A 25,200-nucleotide genomic window follows, 5' to 3' on the forward strand; every position below is an offset into this window, starting at 1 on the left:
AAAGGAAGTGATGAACACAAGTGGTAGCCGATGTGAAAAGAAGGCTCCAGGGGAGTCGAACCCTCGACCTTCTGCTTACTAGGCAGACGCTCTAACCAACTGAGCTATAGAGCCGATGGGATAGACGAATCTACAATAGACTATACTCCATTTATGATTCACCTGGCTTTAAAACGAGCATGAAAATCGTTTATGTCTGTTTGGGAGGCCTGTGACATGCGATTCAAATAATACCTATTCCTACACACGCTCTGACACCAGTGTCATTTTGCTGGAAACAATGACAGCAATTGTGAAAAGGAAATTGAACTTTGCAAAAGGAAGTGATGAACACAAGTGGTAGCCGATGTGAAAAAGAAGGCTCCAGGGGAGTCGAACCCTCGACCTTCTGCTTACTAGGCAGACGCTCTAACCAACTGAGCTATAGAGCCGATGGGATAGACAAAGCTACAATAGTGTAAACTCCCTTTATGATTCACCTGAGTTAAAAGAATCGGTTTATGTCTGTTCGGGAGGCCTGTGACATGCCATTCAAATAATACCTATTCCTACACACGCTCTGACACCAGTGTCATTTTGCTGGAAACAATGACAGCAATTGTGAAAAGGAAATTGAACTTTGCAAAAGGAAGTGATGAACACAAGTGGTAGCCGATGTGAAAAAGAAGGCTCCAGGGGGAGTCGAACCCTCGACCTTCTGCTTACTAGGCAGACGCTCTAACCAACTGAGCTATAGAGCCGATGGGACAAACGAATCTACAATAGACTATACTCCATTTATGTTTCACCTGGCTTTAAAACGAGCATGAAAATGTAATCGTTTATGTCTGTTTTGGAGGCCTGTGACATGCGATTCAAATAATACCTATTCCTACACACGCTCTGACACCAGTGTCAAACAATGACAGCAATGTTAAGTGTGAAAAGGAAATTGAACTTTGCAAAAGGAAGTGATGAACACAAGTGGTAGCCGATGTGAAAAAGAAGGCTCCAGGGGGAGTCGAACCCTCGACCTTCTGCTTACTAGGCAGACGCTCTAACCAACTGAGCTATAGAACCGATGGGATAGACAAAGCTACAATAGTGTAAACTGCCTTTATGATTCACCTGAGTTAAAAGAATCGGTTTATGTCTGTTCGGGAGGCCTGTGACATGCCATTCAAATAATACCTATTCCTACACACGCTCTGACACCAGTGTCATGTTGCTGGAAACAATGACAGCAATTGTGAAAAGGAAATTGAACATTGCAAAAGGAAGTGATGAACACAAGTGGTAGCCGATGTGAAAAAGAAGGCTCCAGGGGGAGTCGAACCCTCGACCTTCTGCTTACTAGGCAGACGCTCTAACCAACTGAGCTATAGAGCCGATGGGATAGACGAATCTACAATAGACTATACTCCATTTATGATTCACCAGGCTTTAAAAATCGTTTATGTCTGTTCGGGAGACCTGTGACATGCCATTCAAATAATACCTATTCCTACACACGTTCTGACACCAGTGTCATTTTGCTGGAAACAATGACAGCAATTGTGAAAAGGAAATTGAACTTTGCAAAAGGAAGTGATGAACACAAGTGGTAGCCGATGTGAAAAAGAAGGCTCCAGGGGGAGTCGAACCCTCGACCTTCTGCTTACTAGGCAGACGCTCTAACCAACTGAGCTATAGAGCCGATGGGACAAACGAATCTACAATAGACTATACTCCATTTATGTTTCACCTGGCTTTAAAACGAGCATGAAAATGTAATCGTTTATGTCTGTTTTGGAGGCCTGTGACATGCGATTCAAATAATACCCATTCCTACACACGCTCTGACACCAGTGTCAAACAATGACAGCAATGTTAAATGTGAAAAGGAAATTGAACTTTGCAAAAGGAAGTGATGAACACAAGTGGTAGCCGATGTGAAAAAGAAGGCTCCAGGGGGAGTCGAACCCTCGACCTTCTGCTTACTAGGCAGACGCTCTAACCAACTGAGCTATAGAGCCGATGGGACAAACGAATCTACAATAGACTATACTCCATTTATGTTTCACCTGGCTTTAAAACGAGCATGAAAATGTAATCGTTTATGTCTGTTTTGGAGGCCTGTGACATGCGATTCAAATAATACCTATTCCTACACACGCTCTGACACCAGTGTCAAACAATGACAGCAATGTTAAATGTGAAAAGGAAATTGAACTTTGCAAAAGGAAGTGATGAACACAAGTGGTAGCCGATGTGAAAAAGAAGGCTCCAGGGGAGTCGAACCCTCGACCTTCTGCTTACTAGGCAGACGCTCTAACCAACTGAGCTATAGAGCCGATGGGATAGACGAATCTACAATAGACTATACTCCATTTATGTTTCACCTGGCTTTAAAACGAGCATGAAAATGTAATCGTTTATGTCTGTTTTGGAGGCCTGTGACATGCGATTCAAATAATACCTATTCCTACACACGCTCTGACACCAGTGTCAAACAATGACAGCAATGTTAAATGTGAAAAGGAAATTGAACTTTGCAAAAGGAAGTGATGAACACAAGTGGTAGCCGATGTGAAAAAGAAGGCTCCAGGGGGAGTCGAACCCTCGACCTTCTGCTTACTAGGCAGACGCTCTAACCAACTGAGCTATAGAGCCGATGGGACAAACGAATCTACAATAGACTATACTCCATTTATGTTTCACCTGGCTTTAAAACGAGCATGAAAATGTAATCGTTTATGTCTGTTTTGGAGGCCTGTGACATGCGATTCAAATAATACCTATTCCTACACACGCTCTGACCCCAGTGTCAAACAATGACAGCAATGTTAAGTGTGAAAAGGAAATTGAACTTTGCAAAGGAAGTGATGAACACAAGTGGTAGCCGATGTGAAAAAGAAGGCTCCAGGGGGAGTCGAACCCTCGACCTTCTGCTTACTAGGCAGACGCTCTAACCAACTGAGCTATAGAGCCGATGGGATAGACGAATCTACAATAGACTATACTCCATTTATGTTTCACCTGGCTTTAAAAGCGAGCATGAAAATGTAATCGTTTATGTCTGTTTTGGAGGCCTGTGACATGCGATTCAAATAATACCTATTCCTACACACGCTCTGACACCAGTGTCAAACAATGACAGCAATGTTAAATGTGAAAAGGAAATTGAACTTTGCAAAAGGAAGTGATGAACACAAGTGGTAGCCGATGTGAAAAAGAAGGCTCCAGAGGGAGTCGAACCCTCGACCTTCTGCTTACTAGGCAGACGCTCTAACCAACTGAGCTATAGAGCCGATGGGATAGACAAAGCTACAATAGTGTAAACTCCATTTATGATTCACCTGAGTTAAAAAATCGGTTTATGTCTGTTCGGGAGGCCTGTGACATGCCATTCAAATAATACCTATTCCTACACACGCTCTGACACCAGTGTCATTTTGCTGGAAACAATGACAGCAATTGTGAAAAGGAAATTGAACTTTGCAAAAGGAAGTGATGAACACAAGTGGTAGCCGATGTGAAAAAGAAGGCTCCAGGGGGAGTCGAACCCTCGACCTTCTGCTTACTAGGCAGACGCTCTAACCAACTGAGCTATAGAGCCGATGGGACAAACGAATCTACAATAGACTATACTCCATTTATGTTTCACCTGGCTTTAAAACGAGCATGAAAATGTAATCGTTTATGTCTGTTTTGGAGGCCTGTGACATGCGATTCAAAAATATACCTATTCCTACACACGCTCTGACACCAGTGTCAAACAATGACAGCAATGACAAATGTGAAAAGGAAATTGAACTTTGCAAAGGAAGTGATGAACACAAGTGGTAGCCGATGTGAAAAAGAAGGCTCCAGGGGAGTCGAACCCTCGACCTTCTGCTTACTAGGCAGACGCTCTAACCAACTGAGCTATAGAGCCGATGGGATAGACAAAGCTACAATAGTGTAAACTCCTTTATGATTCACCTGAGTTAAAAGAATCGGTTTATGTCTGTTCGGGAGGCCTGTGACATGCCATTCAAATAATACCTATTCCTACACACGCTCTGACACCAGTGTCATTTTGCTGGAAACAATTACAGCAATTGTGAAAAGGAAATTGAACTTTGCAAAAGGAAGTGATGAACACAAGTGGTAGCCGATGTGAAAAAGAAGGCTCCAGGGGGAGTCGAACCCTCGACCTTCTGCTTACTAGGCAGACGCTCTAACCAACTGAGCTATAGAGCCGATGGGATAGACGAATCTACAATAGACTATACTCCATTTATGTTTCACCTGGCTTTAAAACGAGCATGAAAATGTAATCGTTTATGTCTGTTTTGGAGGCCTGTGACATGCGATTCAAATAATACCTATTCCTACACACGCTCTGACACCAGTGTCAAACAATGACAGCAATGTTAAGTGTGAAAAGGAAATTGAACTTTGCAAAAGGAAGTGATGAACACAAGTGGTAGCCGATGTGAAAAAGAAGGCTCCAGGGGGAGTCGAACCCTCGACCTTCTGCTTACTAGGCAGACGCTCTAACCAACTGAGCTATAGAGCCGATGGGATAGACAAAGCTACAATAGTGTAAACTGCCTTTATGATTCACCTGAGTTGAAAAAGAATCGGTTTATGTCTGTTCGGGAGGCCTGTGACATGCCATTCAAATAATACCTATTCCTACACACGCTCTGACACCAGTGTCATTTTGCTGGAAGCAATTACAGCAATTGTGAAAAGGAAATTGAACTTTGCAAAAGGAAGTGATGAACACAAGTGGTAGCCGATGTGAAAAAGAAGGCTCCAGGGGGAGTCGAACCCTCGACCTTCTGCTTACTAGGCAGACGCTCTAACCAACTGAGCTATAGAGCCGATGGGATAGACGAATCTACAATAGACTATACTCCATTTATGATTCACCAGGCTTAAAAAATCGTTTATGTCTGTTTTGGAGGCCTGTGACATGCCATTCAAATAATACCTATTCCTACACACGCTCTGACACCAGTGTCATTTTGCTGGAAACAATGACAGCAATTGTGAAAAGGAAATTGAACTTTGCAAAAGGAAGTGATGAACACAAGTGGTAGCCGATGTGAAAAAGAAGGCTCCAGGGGGAGTCGAACCCTCGACCTTCTGCTTACTAGGCAGACGCTCTAACCAACTGAGCTATAGAGCCGATGGGATAGACAAAGCTACAATAGTGTAAACTCCCTTTATGATTCACCTGAGTTAAAAGAATCGGTTTATGTCTGTTCGGGAGGCCTGTGACATGCCATTCAAATAATACCTATTCCTACACACGCTCTGACACCAGTGTCATTTTGCTGGAAACAATGACAGCAATTGTGAAAAGGAAATTGAACTTTGCAAAAGGAAGTGATGAACACAAGTGGTAGCCGATGTGAAAAAGAAGGCTCCAGGGGGAGTCGAACCCTCGACCTTCTGCTTACTAGGCAGACGCTCTAACCAACTGAGCTATAGAGCCGATGGGACAAACGAATCTACAATAGACTATACTCCATTTATGTTTCACCTGGCTTTAAAACGAGCATGAAAATGTAATCGTTTATGTCTGTTTTGGAGGCCTGTGACATGCGATTCAAATAATACCTATTCCTACACACGCTCTGACCCCAGTGTCAAACAATGACAGCAATGTTAAGTGTGAAAAGGAAATTGAACTTTGCAAAAGGAAGTGATGAACACAAGTGGTAGCCGATGTGAAAAAGAAGGCTCCAGGGGGAGTCGAACCCTCGACCTTCTGCTTACTAGGCAGACGCTCTAACCAACTGAGCTATAGAGCCGATGGGATAGACAAAGCTACAATAGTGTAAACTGCCTTTATGATTCACCTGAGTTAAAAGAATCGGTTTATGTCTGTTCGGGAGGCCTGTGACATGCCATTCAAATAATACCTATTCCTACACACGCTCTGACACCAGTGTCATTTTGCTGGAAACAATGACAGCAAATTGTGAAAAGGAAATTGAACTTTGCAAAGGAAGTGATGAACACAAGTGGTAGCCGATGTGAAAAAGAAGGCTCCAGGGGAGTCGAACCCTCGACCTTCTGCTTACTAGGCAGACGCTCTAACCAACTGAGCTATAGAGCCGATGGGATAGACGAATCTACAATAGACTATACTCCATTTATGTTTTCCTGGCTTTAAAAAATCGTTTATGTCTGTTTGGAGGCCTGTGACATGCCATTCAAATAATACCTATTCCTACACACGCTCTGACACCAGTGTCATTTTGCTGGAAACAATGACAGCAATTGTGAAAAGGAAATTGAACTTTGCAAAAGGAAGTGATGAACACAAGTGGTAGCCGATGTGAAAAAGAAGGCTCCAGGGGGAGTCGAACCCTCGACCTTCTGCTTACTAGGCAGACGCTCTAACCAACTGAGCTATAGAGCCGATGGGATAAACGAATCTACAATAGACTATACTCCATTTATGTTTCACCTGGCTTTAAAACGAGCATGAAAATGTAATCGTTTATGTCTGTTTTGGAGGCCTGTGACATGCGATTCAAATAATACCTATTCCTACACACGCTCTGACACCAGTGTCAAACAATGACAGCAATGTTAAATGTGAAAAGGAAATTGAACTTTGCAAAAGGAAGTGATGAACACAAGTGGTAGCCGATGTGAAAAAGAAGGCTCCAGGGGGAGTCGAACCCTCGACCTTCTGCTTACTAGGCAGACGCTCTAACCAACTGAGCTATAGAGCCGATGGGATAGACGAATCTACAATAGACTATACTCCATTTATGTTTCACCTGGCTTTAAAACGAGCATGAAAATGTAATCGTTTATGTCTGTTTTGGAGGCCTGTGACATGCGATTCAAATAATACCTATTCCTACACACGCTCTGACACCAGTGTCAAACAATGACAGCAATGTTAAGTGTGAAAAGGAAATTGAACTTTGCAAAAGGAAGTGATGAACACAAGTGGTAGCCGATGTGAAAAAGAAGGCTCCAGGGGGAGTCGAACCCTCGACCTTCTGCTTACTAGGCAGACGCTCTAACCAACTGAGCTATAGAGCCGATGGGATAGACGAATCTACAATAGACTATACTCCATTTATGTTTCACCTGGCTTTAAAACGAGCATGAAAATGTAATCGTTTATGTCTGTTTTGGAGGCCTGTGACATGCGATTCAAATAATACCTATTCCTACACACGCTCTGACACCAGTGTCAAACAATGACAGCAATGTTAAATTGTGAAAAGGAAATTGAACTTTGCAAAAGGAAGTGATGAACACAAGTGGTAGCCGATGTGAAAAGAAGGCTCCAGGGGAGTCGAACCCTCGACCTTCTGCTTACTAGGCAGACGCTCTAACCAACTGAGCTATAGAGCCGATGGGATAGACAAAGCTACAATAGTGTAAACTCCCTTTATGATTCACCTGAGTTAAAAGAATCGGTTTATGTCTGTTCGGGAGGCCTGTGACATGCCATTCAAATAATACCTATTCCTACACACGCTCTGACACCAGTGTCATTTTGCTGGAAACAATTACAGCAATTGTGAAAAGGAAATTGAACTTTGCAAAAGGAAGTGATGAACACAAGTGGTAGCCGATGTGAAAAAGAAGGCTCCAGGGGGAGTCGAACCCTCGACCTTCTGCTTACTAGGCAGACGCTCTAACCAACTGAGCTATAGAGCCGATGGGATAGACGAATCTACAATAGACTATACTCCATTTATGTTTCACCTGGCTTTAAAACGAGCATGAAAATGTAATCGTTTATGTCTGTTTTGGAGGCCTGTGACATGCGATTCAAATAATACCTATTCCTACACACGCTCTGACACCAGTGTCAAACAATGACAGCAATGTTAAGTGTGAAAAGGAAATTGAACTTTGCAAAAGGAAGTGATGAACACAAGTGGTAGCCGATGTGAAAAAGAAGGCTCCAGGGGGAGTCGAACCCTCGACCTTCTGCTTACTAGGCAGACGCTCTAACCAACTGAGCTATAGAGCCGATGGGATAGACGAATCTACAATAGACTATACTCCATTTATGTTTCACCTGGCTTTAAAACGAGCATGAAAATGTAATCGTTTATGTCTGTTTTGGAGGCCTGTGACATGCGATTCAAATAATACCTATTCCTACACACGCTCTGACACCAGTGTCAAACAATGACAGCAATGTCAAGTGTGAAAAGGAAATTGAACTTTGCAAAAGGAAGTGATGAACACAAGTGGTAGCCGATGTGAAAAAGAAGGCTCCAGAGGGAGTCGAACCCTCGACCTTCTGCTTACTAGGCAGACGCTCTAACCAACTGAGCTATAGAGCCGATGGGATAGACAAAGCTACAATAGTGTAAACTCCCTTTATGATTCACCTGAGTTAAAAGAATCGGTTTATGTCTGTTCGGGAGGCCTGTGACATGCCATTCAAATAATACCTATTCCTACACACGCTCTGACACCAGTGTCATTTTGCTGGAAACAATTACAGCAATTGTGAAAAGGAAATTGAACTTTGCAAAAGGAAGTGATGAACACAAGTGGTAGCCGATGTGTGAAAAAAGAAGGCTCCAGGGGGAGTCGAACCCTCGACCTTCTGCTTACTAGGCAGACGCTCTAACCAACTGAGCTATAGAGCCGATGGGACAAACGAATCTACAATAGACTATACTCCATTTATGTTTCACCTGGCTTTAAAACGAGCATGAAAATGTAATCGTTTATGTCTGTTTTGGAGGCCTGTGACATGCGATTCAAATAATACCTATTCCTACACACGCTCTGACACCAGTGTCAAACAATGACAGCAATGTTAAGTGTGAAAAGGAAATTGAACTTTGCAAAAGGAAGTGATGAACACAAGTGGTAGCCGATGTGAAAAAGAAGGCTCCAGGGGGAGTCGAACCCTCGACCTTCTGCTTACTAGGCAGACGCTCTAACCAACTGAGCTATAGAGCCGATGGGATAGACAAAGCTACAATAGTGTAAACTCCCTTTATGATTCACCTGAGTTAAAAGAATCGGTTTATGTCTGTTCGGGAGGCCTGTGACATGCCATTCAAATAATACCTATTCCTACACACGCTCTGACACCAGTGTCATTTTGCTGGAAACAATGACAGCAATTGTGAAAAGGAAATTGAACTTTGCAAAAGGAAGTGATGAACACAAGTGGTAGCCGATGTGAAAAGAAGGCTCCAGGGGAGTCGAACCCTCGACCTTCTGCTTACTAGGCAGACGCTCTAACCAACTGAGCTATAGAGCCGATGGGATAGACGAATCTACAATAGACTATACTCCATTTATGTTTCACCTGGCTTTAAAACGAGCATGAAAATGTAATCGTTTATGTCTGTTTTGGAGGCCTGTGACATGCGATTCAAATAATACCTATTCCTACACACGCTCTGACACCAGTGTCAAACAATGACAGCAATGTTAAGTGTGAAAAGGAAATTGAACTTTGCAAAAGGAAGTGATGAACACAAGTGGTAGCCGATGTGAAAAAGAAGGCTCCAGGGGGAGTCGAACCCTCGACCTTCTGCTTACTAGGCAGACGCTCTAACCAACTGAGCTATAGAGCCGATGGGATAGACGAATCTACAATAGACTATACTCCATTTATGTTTCACCTGGCTTTAAAACGAGCATGAAAATGTAATCGTTTATGTCTGTTTTGGAGGCCTGTGACATGCGATTCAAATAATACCTATTCCTACACACGCTCTGACACCAGTGTCAAACAATGACAGCAATGTCAAGTGTGAAAAGGAAATTGAACTTTGCAAAAGGAAGTGATGAACACAAGTGGTAGCCGATGTGAAAAAGAAGGCTCCAGGGGAGTCGAACCCTCGACCTTCTGCTTACTAGGCAGACGCTCTAACCAACTGAGCTATAGAGCCGATGGGATAGACAAAGCTACAATAGTGTAAACTCCCTTTATGATTCACCTGAGTTAAAAGAATCGGTTTATGTCTGTTCGGGAGGCCTGTGACATGCCATTCAAATAATACCTATTCCTACACACGCTCTGACACCAGTGTCATTTTGCTGGAAACAATGACAGCAATTGTGAAAAGGAAATTGAACTTTGCAAAAGGAAGTGATGAACACAAGTGGTAGCCGATGTGAAAAGAAGGCTCCAGGGGAGTCGAACCCTCGACCTTCTGCTTACTAGGCAGACGCTCTAACCAACTGAGCTATAGAGCCGATGGGATAGACGAATCTACAATAGACTATACTCCATTTATGTTTCACCTGGCTTTAAAACGAGCATGAAAATGTAATCGTTTATGTCTGTTTTGGAGGCCTGTGACATGCGATTCAAATAATACCTATTCCTACACACGCTCTGACACCAGTGTCAAACAATGACAGCAATGTTAAGTGTGAAAAGGAAATTGAACTTTGCAAAGGAAGTGATGAACACAAGTGGTAGCCGATGTGAAAAGAAGGCTCCAGGGGAGTCGAACCCTCGACCTTCTGCTTACTAGGCAGACGCTCTAACCAACTGAGCTATAGAGCCGATGGGATAGACAAAGCTACAATAGTGTAAACTCCCTTATGATTCACCTGAGTTAAAAGAATCGGTTTATGTCTGTTCGGGAGGCCTGTGACATGCCATTCAAATAATACCTATTCCTACACACGCTCTGACACCAGTGTCATTTTGCTGGAAACAATTACAGCAATTGTGAAAAGGAAATTGAACTTTGCAAAAGGAAGTGATGAACACAAGTGGTAGCCGATGTGAAAAAGAAGGCTCCAGGGGGAGTCGAACCCTCGACCTTCTGCTTACTAGGCAGACGCTCTAACCAACTGAGCTATAGAGCCGATGGGATAGACGAATCTACAATAGACTATACTCCATTTATGTTTCACCTGGCTTTAAAACGAGCATGAAAATGTAATCGTTTATGTCTGTTTTGGAGGCCTGTGACATGCGATTCAAATAATACCTATTCCTACACACGCTCTGACACCAGTGTCAAACAATGACAGCAATGTCAAGTGTGAAAAGGAAATTGAACTTTGCAAAAGGAAGTGATGAACACAAGTGGTAGCCGATGTGAAAAAGAAGGCTCCAGGGGGAGTCGAACCCTCGACCTTCTGCTTACTAGGCAGACGCTCTAACCAACTGAGCTATAGAGCCGATGGGACAGACGAATCTACAATAGACTATACTCCATTTATGTTTCACCTGGCTTTAAAACGAGCATGAAAATGTAATCGTTTATGTCTGTTTTGGAGGCCTGTGACATGCGATTCAAATAATACCTATTCCTACACACGCTCTGACACCAGTGTCATTTTGCTGGAAACAATGACAGCAATTGTGAAAAGGAAATTGAACTTTGCAAAAGGAAGTGATGAACACAAGTGGTAGCCGATGTGAAAAGAAGGCTCCAGGGGAGTCGAACCCTCGACCTTCTGCTTACTAGGCAGACGCTCTAACCAACTGAGCTATAGAGCCGATGGGATAGACAAAGCTACAATAGTGTAAACTCCTTTATGATTCACCTGAGTTAAAAGAATCGGTTTATGTCTGTTCGGGAGGCCTGTGACATGCCATTCAAATAATACCTATTCCTACACACGCTCTGACACCAGTGTCATTTTGCTGGAAACAATGACAGCAATTGTGAAAAGGAAATTGAACTTTGCAAAAGGAAGTGATGAACACAAGTGGTAGCCGATGTGAAAAAGAAGGCTCCAGGGGGAGTCGAACCCTCGACCTTCTGCTTACTAGGCAGACGCTCTAACCAACTGAGCTATAGAGCCGATGGGATAGACGAATCTACAATAGACTATACTCCATTTATGTTTCACCTGGCTTTAAAACGAGCATGAAAATGTAATCGTTTATGTCTGTTTTGGAGGCCTGTGACATGCGATTCAAATAATACCTATTCCTACACACGCTCTGACACCAGTGTCAAACAATGACAGCAATGTCAAGTGTGAAAAGGAAATTGAACTTTGCAAAAGGAAGTGATGAACACAAGTGGTAGCCGATGTGAAAAAGAAGGCTCCAGGGGGAGTCGAACCCTCGACCTTCTGCTTACTAGGCAGACGCTCTAACCAACTGAGCTATAGAGCCGATGGGATAGACGAATCTACAATAGACTATACTCCATTTATGTTTCACCTGGCTTTAAAACGAGCATGAAAATGTAATCGTTTATGTCTGTTTTGGAGGCCTGTGACATGCGATTCAAATAATACCTATTCCTACACACGCTCTGACACCAGTGTCAAACAATGACAGCAATGTCAAGTGTGAAAAGGAAATTGAACTTTGCAAAAGGAAGTGATGAACACAAGTGGTAGCCGATGTGAAAAGAAGGCTCCAGGGGAGTCGAACCCTCGACCTTCTGCTTACTAGGCAGACGCTCTAACCAACTGAGCTATAGAGCCGATGGGATAGACAAAGCTACAATAGTGTAAACTCCCCTTTATGATTCACCTGAGTTAAAAGAATCGGTTTATGTCTGTTCGGGAGGCCTGTGACATGCCATTCAAATAATACCTATTCCTACACACGCTCTGACACCAGTGTCATTTTGCTGGAAACAATTACAGCAATTGTGAAAAGGAAATTGAACTTTGCAAAAGGAAGTGATGAACACAAGTGGTAGCCGATGTGAAAAAGAAGGCTCCAGGGGGAGTCGAACCCTCGACCTTCTGCTTACTAGGCAGACGCTCTAACCAACTGAGCTATAGAGCCGATGGGATAGACGAATCTACAATAGACTATACTCCATTTATGTTTCACCTGGCTTTAAAACGAGCATGAAAATGTAATCGTTTATGTCTGTTTTGGAGGCCTGTGACATGCGATTCAAATAATACCTATTCCTACACACGCTCTGACACCAGTGTCAAACAATGACAGCAATGTCAAGTGTGAAAAGGAAATTGAACTTTGCAAAAGGAAGTGATGAACACAAGTGGTAGCCGATGTGAAAAGAAGGCTCCAGGGGAGTCGAACCCTCGACCTTCTGCTTACTAGGCAGACGCTCTAACCAACTGAGCTATAGAGCCGATGGGATAGACAAAGCTACAATAGTGTAAACTCCCTTTATGATTCACCTGAGTTAAAAGAATCGGTTTATGTCTGTTCGGGAGGCCTGTGACATGCCATTCAAATAATACCTATTCCTACACACGCTCTGACACCAGTGTCATTTTGCTGGAAACAATTACAGCAATTGTGAAAAGGAAATTGAACTTTGCAAAAGGAAGTGATGAACACAAGTGGTAGCCGATGTGAAAAGAAGGCTCCAGGGGGAGTCGAACCCTCGACCTTCTGCTTACTAGGCAGACGCTCTAACCAACTGAGCTATAGAGCCGATGGGACAAACGAATCTACAATAGACTATACTCCATTTATGTTTCACCTGGCTTTAAAACGAGCATGAAAATGTAATCGTTTATGTCTGTTTTGGAGGCCTGTGACATGCGATTCAAATAATACCTATTCCTACACACGCTCTGACACCAGTGTCAAACAATGACAGCAATGTTAAGTGTGAAAAGGAAATTGAACTTTGCAAAAGGAAGTGATGAACACAAGTGGTAGCCGATGTGAAAAAGAAGGCTCCAGGGGGAGTCGAACCCTCGACCTTCTGCTTACTAGGCAGACGCTCTAACCAACTGAGCTATAGAGCCGATGGGATAGACAAAGCTACAATAGTGTAAACTCCCTTTATGATTCACCTGAGTTAAAAGAATCGGTTTATGTCTGTTCGGGAGGCCTGTGACATGCCATTCAAATAATACCTATTCCTACACACGCTCTGACACCAGTGTCATTTTGCTGGAAACAATTACAGCAATTGTGAAAAGGAAATTGAACTTTGCAAAAGGAAGTGATGAACACAAGTGGTAGCCGATGTGAAAAGAAGGCTCCAGGGGGAGTCGAACCCTCGACCTTCTGCTTACTAGGCAGACGCTCTAACCAACTGAGCTATAGAGCCGATGGGATAGACGAATCTACAATAGACTATACTCCATTTATGTTTCACCTGGCTTTAAAACGAGCATGAAAATGTAATCGTTTATGTCTGTTTTGGAGGCCTGTGACATGCGATTCAAATAATACCTATTCCTACACACGCTCTGACACCAGTGTCAAACAATGACAGCAATGTTAAGTGTGAAAAGGAAATTGAACTTTGCAAAAGGAAGTGATGAACACAAGTGGTAGCCGATGTGAAAAGAAGGCTCCAGGGGAGTCGAACCCTCGACCTTCTGCTTACTAGGCAGACGCTCTAACCAACTGAGCTATAGAGCCGATGGGATAGACGAATCTACAATAGACTATACTCCATTTATGTTTCACCTGGCTTTAAAACGAGCATGAAAATGTAATCGTTTATGTCTGTTTTGGAGGCCTGTGACATGCGATTCAAATAATACCTATTCCTACACACGCTCTGACACCAGTGTCAAACAATGACAGCAATGTCAAGTGTGAAAAGGAAATTGAACTTTGCAAAAGGAAGTGATGAACACAAGTGGTAGCCGATGTGAAAAGAAGGCTCCAGGGGAGTCGAACCCTCGACCTTCTGCTTACTAGGCAGACGCTCTAACCAACTGAGCTATAGAGCCGATGGGATAGACAAAGCTACAATAGTGTAAACTCCTTTATGATTCACCTGAGTTAAAAGAATCGGTTTATGTCTGTTCGGGAGGCCTGTGACATGCCATTCAAATAATACCTATTCCTACACACGCTCTGACACCAGTGTCATTTTGCTGGAAACAATTACAGCAATTGTGAAAAGGAAATTGAACTTTGCAAAAGGAAGTGATGAACACAAGTGGTAGCCGATGTGAAAAAGAAGGCTCCAGGGGGAGTCGAACCCTCGACCTTCTGCTTACTAGGCAGACGCTCTAACCAACTGAGCTATAGAGCCGATGGGACAAACGAATCTACAATAGACTATACTCCATTTATGTTTCACCTGGCTTTAAAACGAGCATGAAAATGTAATCGTTTATGTCTGTTTTGGAGGCCTGTGACATGCGATTCAAATAATACCTATTCCTACACACGCTCTGACACCAGTGTCAAACAATGACAGCAATGTTAAATGTGAAAAGGAAATTGAACTTTGCAAAAGGAAGTGATGAACACAAGTGGTAGCCGATGTGAAAAAGAAGGCTCAGAGGGGAGTCGAACCCTCGACCTTCTGCTTACTAGGCAGACGCTCTAACCAACTGAGCTATAGAGCCGATGGGATAGACAAAGCTACAATAGTGTAAACTCCCTTTATGATTCACCTGAGTTAAAAGAATCGGTTTATGTCTGTTCGGGAGGCCTGTGACATGCCATTCAAATAATACCTATTCCTACACACGCTCTGACACCAGTGTCATTTTGCTGGAAACAATTACAGCAATTGTGAAAAGGAAATTGAACTTTGCAAAAGGAAGTGATGAACACAAGTGGTAGCCGATGTGAAAAGAAGGCTCCAGGGGGAGTCGAACCCTCGACCTTCTGCTTACTAGGCAGACGCTCTAACCAACTGAGCTATAGAGCCGATGGGATAGACGAATCTACAATAGACTATACTCCATTTATGTTTCACCTGGCTTTAAAACGAGCATGAAAATGTAATCGTTTATGTCTGTTTTGGAGGCCTGTGACATGCGATTCAAATAATACCTATTCCTACACACGCTCTGACACCAGTGTCAAACAATGACAGCAATGTCAAGTGTGAAAAGGAAATTGAACTTTGCAAAAGGAAGTGATGAACACAAGTGGTAGCCGATGTGAAAAGAAGGCTCCAGGGGAGTCGAACCCTCGACCTTCTGCTTACTAGGCAGACGCTCTAACCAACTGAGCTATAGAGCCGATGGGATAGACGAATCTACAATAGACTATACTCCATTTATGTTTCACCTGGCTTTAAAACGAGCATGAAAATGTAATCGTTTATGTCTGTTTTGGAGGCCTGTGACATGCGATTCAAATAATACCTATTCCTACACACGCTCTGACACCAGTGTCAAACAATGACAGCAATGTCAAGTGTGAAAAGGAAATTGAACTTTGCAAAAGGAAGTGATGAACACAAGTGGTAGCCGATGTGAAAAAGAAGGCTCCAGAGGGAGTCGAACCCTCGACCTTCTGCTTACTAGGCAGACGCTCTAACCAACTGAGCTATAGAGCCGATGGGATAGACAAAGCTACAATAGTGTAAACTCCCTTTATGATTCACCTGAGTTAAAAGAATCGGTTTATGTCTGTTCGGGAGGCCTGTGACATGCCATTCAAATAATACCTATTCCTACACACGCTCTGACACCAGTGTCATTTTGCTGGAAACAATTACAGCAATTGTGAAAAGGAAATTGAACTTTGCAAAAGGAAGTGATGAACACAAGTGGTAGCCGATGTGAAAAAGAAGGCTCCAGGGGGAGTCGAACCCTCGACCTTCTGCTTACTAGGCAGACGCTCTAACCAACTGAGCTATAGAGCCGATGGGATAGACGAATCTACAATAGACTATACTCCATTTATGTTTCACCTGGCTTTAAAACGAGCATGAAAATGTAATCGTTTATGTCTGTTTTGGAGGCCTGTGACATGCGATTCAAATAATACCTATTCCTACACACGCTCTGACACCAGTGTCAAACAATGACAGCAATGTTAAGTGTGAAAAGGAAATTGAACTTTGCAAAAGGAAGTGATGAACACAAGTGGTAGCCGATGTGAAAAAGAAGGCTCCAGAGGGAGTCGAACCCTCGACCTTCTGCTTACTAGGCAGACGCTCTAACCAACTGAGCTATAGAGCCGATGGGATAGACAAAGCTACAATAGTGTAAACTCCCTTTATGATTCACCTGAGTTAAAAGAATCGGTTTATGTCTGTTCGGGAGGCCTGTGACATGCCATTCAAATAATACCTATTCCTACACACGCTCTGACACCAGTGTCATTTTGCTGGAAACAATTACAGCAATTGTGAAAAGGAAATTGAACTTTGCAAAAGGAAGTGATGAACACAAGTGGTAGCCGATGTGAAAAAGAAGGCTCCAGGGGGAGTCGAACCCTCGACCTTCTGCTTACTAGGCAGACGCTCTAACCAACTGAGCTATAGAGCCGATGGGATAGACGAATCTACAATAGACTATACTCCATTTATGTTTCACCTGGCTTTAAAACGAGCATGAAAATGTAATCGTTTATGTCTGTTTTGGAGGCCTGTGACATGCGATTCAAATAATACCTATTCCTACACACGCTCTGACACCAGTGTCAAACAATGACAGCAATGTTCAAGTGTGAAAAGGAAATTGAACTTTGCAAAAGGAAGTGATGAACACAAGTGGTAGCCGATGTGAAAAGAAGGCTCCAGGGGAGTCGAACCCTCGACCTTCTGCTTACTAGGCAGACGCTCTAACCAACTGAGCTATAGAGCCGATGGGATAGACAAAGCTACAATAGTGTAAACTCCCTTTATGATTCACCTGGAGTTAAAAGAATCGGTTTATGTCTGTTCGGGAGGCCTGTGACATGCCATTCAAATAATACCTATTCCTACACACGCTCTGACACCAGTGTCATTTTGCTGGAAACAATTACAGCAATTGTGAAAAGGAAATTGAACTTTGCAAAAGGAAGTGATGAACACAAGTGGTAGCCGATGTGAAAAAGAAGGCTCCAGGGGGAGTCGAACCCTCGACCTTCTGCTTACTAGGCAGACGCTCTAACCAACTGAGCTATAGAGCCGATGGGATAGACAAAGCTACAATAGTGTAAACTCCCTTTATGATTCACCTGAGTTAAAAGAATCGGTTTATGTCTGTTCGGGAGGCCTGTGACATGCCATTCAAATAATACCTATTCCTACACACGCTCTGACACCAGTGTCATTTTGCTGGAAACAATTACAGCAATTGTGAAAAGGAAATTGAACTTTGCAAAAGGAAGTGATGAACACAAGTGGTAGCCGATGTGAAAAAGAAGGCTCCAGGGGGAGTCGAACCCTCGACCTTCTGCTTACTAGGCAGACGCTCTAACCAACTGAGCTATAGAGCCGATGGGATAGACGAATCTACAATAGACTATACTCCATTTATGTTTCACCTGGCTTTAAAACGAGCATGAAAATGTAATCGTTTATGTCTGTTTTGGAGGCCTGTGACATGCGATTCAAATAATACCTATTCCTACACACGCTCTGACACCAGTGTCAAACAATGACAGCAATGTCAAGTGTGAAAAGGAAATTGAACTTTGCAAAGGAAGTGATGAACACAAGTGGTAGCCGATGTGAAAAAGAAGGCTCCAGGGGGAGTCGAACCCTCGACCTTCTGCTTACTAGGCAGACGCTCTAACCAACTGAGCTATAGAGCCGATGGGATAGACGAATCTACAATAGACTATACTCCATTTATGTTTCACCTGGCTTTAAAACGAGCATGAAAATGTAATCGTTTATGTCTGTTTTGGAGGCCTGTGACATGCGATTCAAATAATACCTATTCCTACACACGCTCTGACACCAGTGTCAAACAATGACAGCAATGTCAAATGTGAAAAGGAAATTGAACTTTGCAAAAGGAAGTGATGAACACAAGTGGTAGCCGATGTGAAAAAGAAGGCTCCAGAGGGAGTCGAACCCTCGACCTTCTGCTTACTAGGCAGACGCTCTAACCAACTGAGCTATAGAGCCGATGGGATAGACAAAGCTACAATAGTGTAAACTCCCTTTATGATTCACCTGAGTTAAAAGAATCGGTTTATGTCTGTTCGGGAGGCCTGTGACATGCCATTCAAATAATACCTATTCCTACACACGCTCTGACACCAGTGTCATTTTGCTGGAAACAATTACAGCAATTGTGAAAAGGAAATTGAACTTTGCAAAAGGAAGTGATGAACACAAGTGGTAGCCGATGTGAAAAAGAAGGCTCCAGGGGGAGTCGAACCCTCGACCTTCTGCTTACTAGGCAGACGCTCTAACCAACTGAGCTATAGAGCCGATGGGATAGACGAATCTACAATAGACTATACTCCATTTATGTTTCACCTGGCTTTAAAACGAGCATGAAAATGTAATCGTTTATGTCTGTTTTGGAGGCCTGTGACATGCGATTCAAATAATACCTATTCCTACACACGCTCTGACACCAGTGTCAAACAATGACAGCAATGTTAAAGTGTGAAAAGGAAATTGAACTTTGCAAAAGGAAGTGATGAACACAAGTGGTAGCCGATGTGAAAAGAAGGCTCCAGGGGAGTCGAACCCTCGACCTTCTGCTTACTAGGCAGACGCTCTAACCAACTGAGCTATAGAGCCGATGGGATAGACAAAGCTACAATAGTGTAAACTCCCTTTATGATTCACCTGAGTTAAAAGAATCGGTTTATGTCTGTTCGGGAGGCCTGTGACATGCCATTCAAATAATACCTATTCCTACACACGCTCTGACACCAGTGTCATTTTGCTGGAAACAATTACAGCAATTGTGAAAAGGAAATTGAACTTTGCAAAAGGAAGTGATGAACACAAGTGGTAGCCGATGTGAAAAAGAAGGCTCCAGGGGGAGTCGAACCCTCGACCTTCTGCTTACTAGGCAGACGCTCTAACCAACTGAGCTATAGAGCCGATGGGATAGACGAATCTACAATAGACTATACTCCATTTATGTTTCACCTGGCTTTAAAACGAGCATGAAAATGTAATCGTTTATGTCTGTTTTGGAGGCCTGTGACATGCGATTCAAATAATACCTATTCCTACACACGCTCTGACACCAGTGTCAAACAATGACAGCAATGACAAATGTGAAAAGGAAATTGAACTTTGCAAAAGGAAGTGATGAACACAAGTGGTAGCCGATGTGAAAAGAAGGCTCCAGGGGAGTCGAACCCTCGACCTTCTGCTTACTAGGCAGACGCTCTAACCAACTGAGCTATAGAGCCGATGGGATAGACAAAGCTACAATAGTGTAAACTCCCTTTATGATTCACCTGAGTTAAAAGAATCGGTTTATGTCTGTTCGGGAGGCCTGTGACATGCCATTCAAATAATACCTATTCCTACACACGCTCTGACACCAGTGTCATTTTGCTGGAAACAATTACAGCAATTGTGAAAAGGAAATTGAACTTTGCAAAAGGAAGTGATGAACACAAGTGGTAGCCGATGTGAAAAAGAAGGCTCCAGGGGGAGTCGAACCCTCGACCTTCTGCTTACTAGGCAGACGCTCTAACCAACTGAGCTATAGAGCCGATGGGACAAACGAATCTACAATAGACTATACTCCATTTATGTTTCACCTGGCTTTAAAACGAGCATGAAAATGTAATCGTTTATGTCTGTTTTGGAGGCCTGTGACATGCGATTCAAATAATACCTATTCCTACACACGCTCTGACACCAGTGTCAAACAATGACAGCAATGTTAATTGTGAAAAGGAAATTGAACTTTGCAAAGGAAGTGATGAACACAAGTGGTAGCCGATGTGAAAAAGAAGGCTCCAGGGGGAGTCGAACCCTCGACCTTCTGCTTACTAGGCAGACGCTCTAACCAACTGAGCTATAGAGCCGATGGGATAGACGAATCTACAATAGACTATACTCCATTTATGTTTCACCTGGCTTTAAAACGAGCATGAAAATGTAATCGTTTATGTCTGTTTTGGAGGCCTGTGACATGCGATTCAAATAATACCTATTCCTACACACGCTCTGACACCAGTGTCAAACAATGACAGCAATGTCAAGTGTGAAAAGGAAATTGAACTTTGCAAAAGGAAGTGATGAACACAAGTGGTAGCCGATGTGAAAAGAAGGCTCCAGGGGAGTCGAACCCTCGACCTTCTGCTTACTAGGCAGACGCTCTAACCAACTGAGCTATAGAGCCGATGGGATAGACAAAGCTACAATAGTGTAAACTCCTTTATGATTCACCTGAGTTAAAAGAATCGGTTTATGTCTGTTCGGGAGGCCTGTGACATGCCATTCAAATAATACCTATTCCTACACACGCTCTGACACCAGTGTCATTTTGCTGGAAACAATGACAGCAATTGTGAAAAGGAAATTGAACTTTGCAAAAGGAAGTGATGAACACAAGTGGTAGCCGATGTGAAAAAGAAGGCTCCAGGGGGAGTCGAACCCTCGACCTTCTGCTTACTAGGCAGACGCTCTAACCAACTGAGCTATAGAGCCGATGGGATAGACAAAGCTACAATAGTGTAAACTCCCTTTATGATTCACCTGGAGTGAAAAAGAATCGGTTTATGTCTGTTCGGGAGGCCTGTGACATGCCATTCAAATAATACCTATTCCTACACACGCTCTGACACCAGTGTCATTTTGCTGGAAACAATGACAGCAATTGTGAAAAGGAAATTGAACTTTGCAAAAGGAAGTGATGAACACAAGTGGTAGCCGATGTGAAAAAGAAGGCTCCAGGGGGAGTCGAACCCTCGACCTTCTGCTTACTAGGCAGACGCTCTAACCAACTGAGCTATAGAGCCGATGGGATAGACGAATCTACAATAGACTATACTCCATTTATGTTTCACCTGGCTTTAAAACGAGCATGAAAATGTAATCGTTTATGTCTGTTTTGGAGGCCTGTGACATGCGATTCAAATAATACCTATTCCTACACACGCTCTGACACCAGTGTCAAACAATGACAGCAATGTTAAATGTGAAAAGGAAATTGAACTTTGCAAAAGGAAGTGATGAACACAAGTGGTAGCCGATGTGAAAAAGAAGGCTCCAGAGGGAGTCGAACCCTCGACCTTCTGCTTACTAGGCAGACGCTCTAACCAACTGAGCTATAGAGCCGATGGGATAGACAAAGCTACAATAGTGTAAACTCCTTTATGATTCACCTGAGTTAAAAGAATCGGTTTATGTCTGTTCGGGAGGCCTGTGACATGCCATTCAAATAATACCTATTCCTACACACGCTCTGACACCAGTGTCATTTTGCTGGAAACAATTACAGCAATTGAAAAGGAAATTGAACTTTGCAAAAGGAAGTGATGAACACAAAATGTGAAAAAGAAGGCTCCAGGGGAGTCGAACCCTCGACCTTCTGCTTACTAGGCCTTCTGCTTGAGAACAGATTACAGCAATTGTGAAAAGGAAATTGAACTTTGCAAAGGAAGTGATGAACACAAGTGGTAGCCGATGTGAAAAGAAGGCTCCAGGGGAGTCGAACCCTCGACCTTCTGCTTACTAGGCAGACGCTCTAACCAACTGAGCTATAGAGCCGATGGGATAGACGAATCTACAATAGACTATACTCCATTTATGTTTCACCTGGCTTTAAAACGAGCATGAAAATGTAATCGTTTATGTCTGTTTTGGAGGCCTGTGACATGCGATTCAAATAATACCTATTCCTACACACGCTCTGACACCAGTGTCAAACAATGACAGCAATGTTAAGTGTGAAAAGGAAATTGAACTTTGCAAAAGGAAGTGATGAACACAAGTGGTAGCCGATGTGAAAAAGAAGGCTCCAGGGGGAGTCGAACCCTCGACCTTCTGCTTACTAGGCAGACGCTCTAACCAACTGAGCTATAGAGCCGATGGGATAGACGAATCTACAATAGACTATACTCCATTTATGTTTCACCTGGCTTTAAAACGAGCATGAAAATGTAATCGTTTATGTCTGTTTTGGAGGCCTGTGACATGCGATTCAAATAATACCTATTCCTACACACGCTCTGACACCAGTGTCAAACAATGACAGCAATGTCAAGTGTGAAAAGGAAATTGAACTTTGCAAAAGGAAGTGATGAACACAAGTGGTAGCCGATGTGAAAAAGAAGGCTCCAGGGGGAGTCGAACCCTCGACCTTCTGCTTACTAGGCAGACGCTCTAACCAACTGAGCTATAGAGCCGATGGGATAGACAAATCTACAATAGACTATACTCCCATTTATGATTCACCTGGCTTTAAAAGAATCGAAAATGTTTATGTCTGTTTTGGAGGCCTGTGACATGCCATTCAAATAATACCTATTCCTACACACGCTCTGACACCAGTGTCATTTTGCTGGAAACAATTACAGCAATTGTGAAAAGGAAATTGAACTTTGCAAAAGGAAGTGATGAACACAAGTGGTAGCCGATGTGAAAAAGAAGGCTCCAGGGGAGTCGAACCCTCGACCTTCTGCTTACTAGGCAGACGCTCTAACCAACTGAGCTATAGAGCCGATGGGATAGACAAAGCTACAATAGTGTAAACTCCCTTTATGATTCACCTGAGTTAAAAGAATCGGTTTATGTCTGTTCGGGAGGCCTGTGACATGCCATTCAAATAATACCTATTCCTACACACGCTCTGACACCAGTGTCATTTTGCTGGAAACAATTACAGCAATTGTGAAAAGGAAATTGAACTTTGCAAAAGGAAGTGATGAACACAAGTGGTAGCCGATGTGAAAAAGAAGGCTCCAGGGGGAGTCGAACCCTCGACCTTCTGCTTACTAGGCAGACGCTCTAACCAACTGAGCTATAGAGCCGATGGGACAAACGAATCTACAATAGACTATACTCCATTTATGTTTCACCTGGCTTTAAAACGAGCATGAAAATGTAATCGTTTATGTCTGTTTTGGAGGCCTGTGACATGCGATTCAAATAATACCTATTCCTACACACGCTCTGACACCAGTGTCAAACAATGACAGCAATGTTAAATGTGAAAAGGAAATTGAACTTTGCAAAAGGAAGTGATGAACACAAGTGGTAGCCGATGTGAAAAAGAAGGCTCCAGAGGGAGTCGAACCCTCGACCTTCTGCTTACTAGGCAGACGCTCTAACCAACTGAGCTATAGAGCCGATGGGATAGACAAAGCTACAATAGTGTAAACTCCCTTTATGATTCACCTGAGTTAAAAGAATCGGTTTATGTCTGTTCGGGAGGCCTGTGACATGCCATTCAAATAATACCTATTCCTACACACGCTCTGACACCAGTGTCATTTTGCTGGAAACAATTACAGCAATTGTGAAAAGGAAATTGAACTTTGCAAAAGGAAGTGATGAACACAAGTGGTAGCCGATGTGAAAAAGAAGGCTCCAGGGGGAGTCGAACCCTCGACCTTCTGCTTACTAGGCAGACGCTCTAACCAACTGAGCTATAGAGCCGATGGGATAGACGAATCTACAATAGACTATACTCCATTTATGTTTCACCTGGCTTTAAAACGAGCATGAAAATGTAATCGTTTATGTCTGTTTTGGAGGCCTGTGACATGCGATTCAAATAATACCTATTCCTACACACGCTCTGACACCAGTGTCAAACAATGACAACAATGACAGCAATGTCAAGTGTGAAAAGGAAATTGAACTTTGCAAAAGGAAGTGATGAACACAAGTGGTAGCCGATGTGAAAAGAAGGCTCCAGGGGAGTCGAACCCTCGACCTTCTGCTTACTAGGCAGACGCTCTAACCAACTGAGCTATAGAGCCGATGGGATAGACGAATCTACAATAGACTATACTCCATTTATGTTTCACCTGGCTTTAAAACGAGCATGAAAATGTAATCGTTTATGTCTGTTTTGGAGGCCTGTGACATGCGATTCAAATAATACCTATTCCTACACACGCTCTGACACCAGTGTCAAACAATGACAGCAATGTCAAGTGTGAAAAGGAAATTGAACTTTGCAAAAGGAAGTGATGAACACAAGTGGTAGCCGATGTGAAAAAGAAGGCTCCAGAGGGAGTCGAACCCTCGACCTTCTGCTTACTAGGCAGACGCTCTAACCAACTGAGCTATAGAGCCGATGGGATAGACAAAGCTACAATAGTGTAAACTCCCTTTATGATTCACCTGAGTTAAAAGAATCGGTTTATGTCTGTTCGGGAGGCCTGTGACATGTCATTCAAATAATACCTATTCCTACACACGCTCTGACACCAGTGTCATTTTGCTGGAAACAATTACAGCAATTGTGAAAAGGAAATTGAACTTTGCAAAAGGAAGTGATGAACACAAGTGGTAGCCGATGTGAAAAAGAAGGCTCCAGGGGGAGTCGAACCCTCGACCTTCTGCTTACTAGGCAGACGCTCTAACCAACTGAGCTATAGAGCCGATGGGATAGACAAAGCTACAATAGTGTAAACTCCCTTTATGATTCACCTGAGTTAAAAGAATGAAAATGTAATCGTTTATGTCTGTTTTGGAGGCCTGTGACATGCCATTCAAATAATACCTATTCCTACACACG

General features: G+C 43.1%; 12 non-coding genes across 12 annotated transcripts; all 12 read right to left on the minus strand.

Annotated features, from left to right (window-relative positions):
- Positions 1 to 666: 666 nt before the first annotated feature.
- On the minus strand, positions 667 to 740 carry Trnat-agu. The gene has a single exon. It is a non-coding gene; the product is annotated as a tRNA-Thr (tRNA).
- A 554-nt stretch (positions 741 to 1,294) lies between these two features.
- Positions 1,295 to 1,368, minus strand: Trnat-agu. Its single transcript has one exon. It is a non-coding gene; the product is annotated as a tRNA-Thr (tRNA).
- Positions 1,369 to 1,601: 233 nt separating this feature from the next.
- Positions 1,602 to 1,675, minus strand: Trnat-agu. The gene has a single exon. It is a non-coding gene; the product is annotated as a tRNA-Thr (tRNA).
- A 245-nt stretch (positions 1,676 to 1,920) lies between these two features.
- On the minus strand, positions 1,921 to 1,994 carry Trnat-agu. The gene has a single exon. It is a non-coding gene; the product is annotated as a tRNA-Thr (tRNA).
- A 1,201-nt stretch (positions 1,995 to 3,195) lies between these two features.
- Trnat-agu lies at positions 3,196 to 3,269 on the minus strand. The gene has a single exon. It is a non-coding gene; the product is annotated as a tRNA-Thr (tRNA).
- A 4,942-nt stretch (positions 3,270 to 8,211) lies between these two features.
- Trnat-agu lies at positions 8,212 to 8,285 on the minus strand. Its single transcript has one exon. It is a non-coding gene; the product is annotated as a tRNA-Thr (tRNA).
- A 7,783-nt stretch (positions 8,286 to 16,068) lies between these two features.
- Positions 16,069 to 16,142, minus strand: Trnat-agu. Its single transcript has one exon. It is a non-coding gene; the product is annotated as a tRNA-Thr (tRNA).
- Positions 16,143 to 16,696: 554 nt separating this feature from the next.
- Trnat-agu lies at positions 16,697 to 16,770 on the minus strand. The gene has a single exon. It is a non-coding gene; the product is annotated as a tRNA-Thr (tRNA).
- A 1,809-nt stretch (positions 16,771 to 18,579) lies between these two features.
- Trnat-agu lies at positions 18,580 to 18,653 on the minus strand. The gene has a single exon. It is a non-coding gene; the product is annotated as a tRNA-Thr (tRNA).
- A 3,061-nt stretch (positions 18,654 to 21,714) lies between these two features.
- On the minus strand, positions 21,715 to 21,788 carry Trnat-agu. The gene has a single exon. It is a non-coding gene; the product is annotated as a tRNA-Thr (tRNA).
- A 1,939-nt stretch (positions 21,789 to 23,727) lies between these two features.
- On the minus strand, positions 23,728 to 23,801 carry Trnat-agu. Its single transcript has one exon. It is a non-coding gene; the product is annotated as a tRNA-Thr (tRNA).
- An 880-nt stretch (positions 23,802 to 24,681) lies between these two features.
- Positions 24,682 to 24,755, minus strand: Trnat-agu. The gene has a single exon. It is a non-coding gene; the product is annotated as a tRNA-Thr (tRNA).
- Positions 24,756 to 25,200: the final 445 nt, after the last annotated feature.

The sequence above is a fragment of the Haliotis rubra genome, unplaced genomic scaffold (genome assembly GCF_003918875.1).
Source record: "Haliotis rubra isolate DU_JTF1 unplaced genomic scaffold, ASM391887v1 Scf2460, whole genome shotgun sequence".
NCBI lineage: Eukaryota > Metazoa > Mollusca > Gastropoda > Lepetellida > Haliotidae > Haliotis > Haliotis rubra.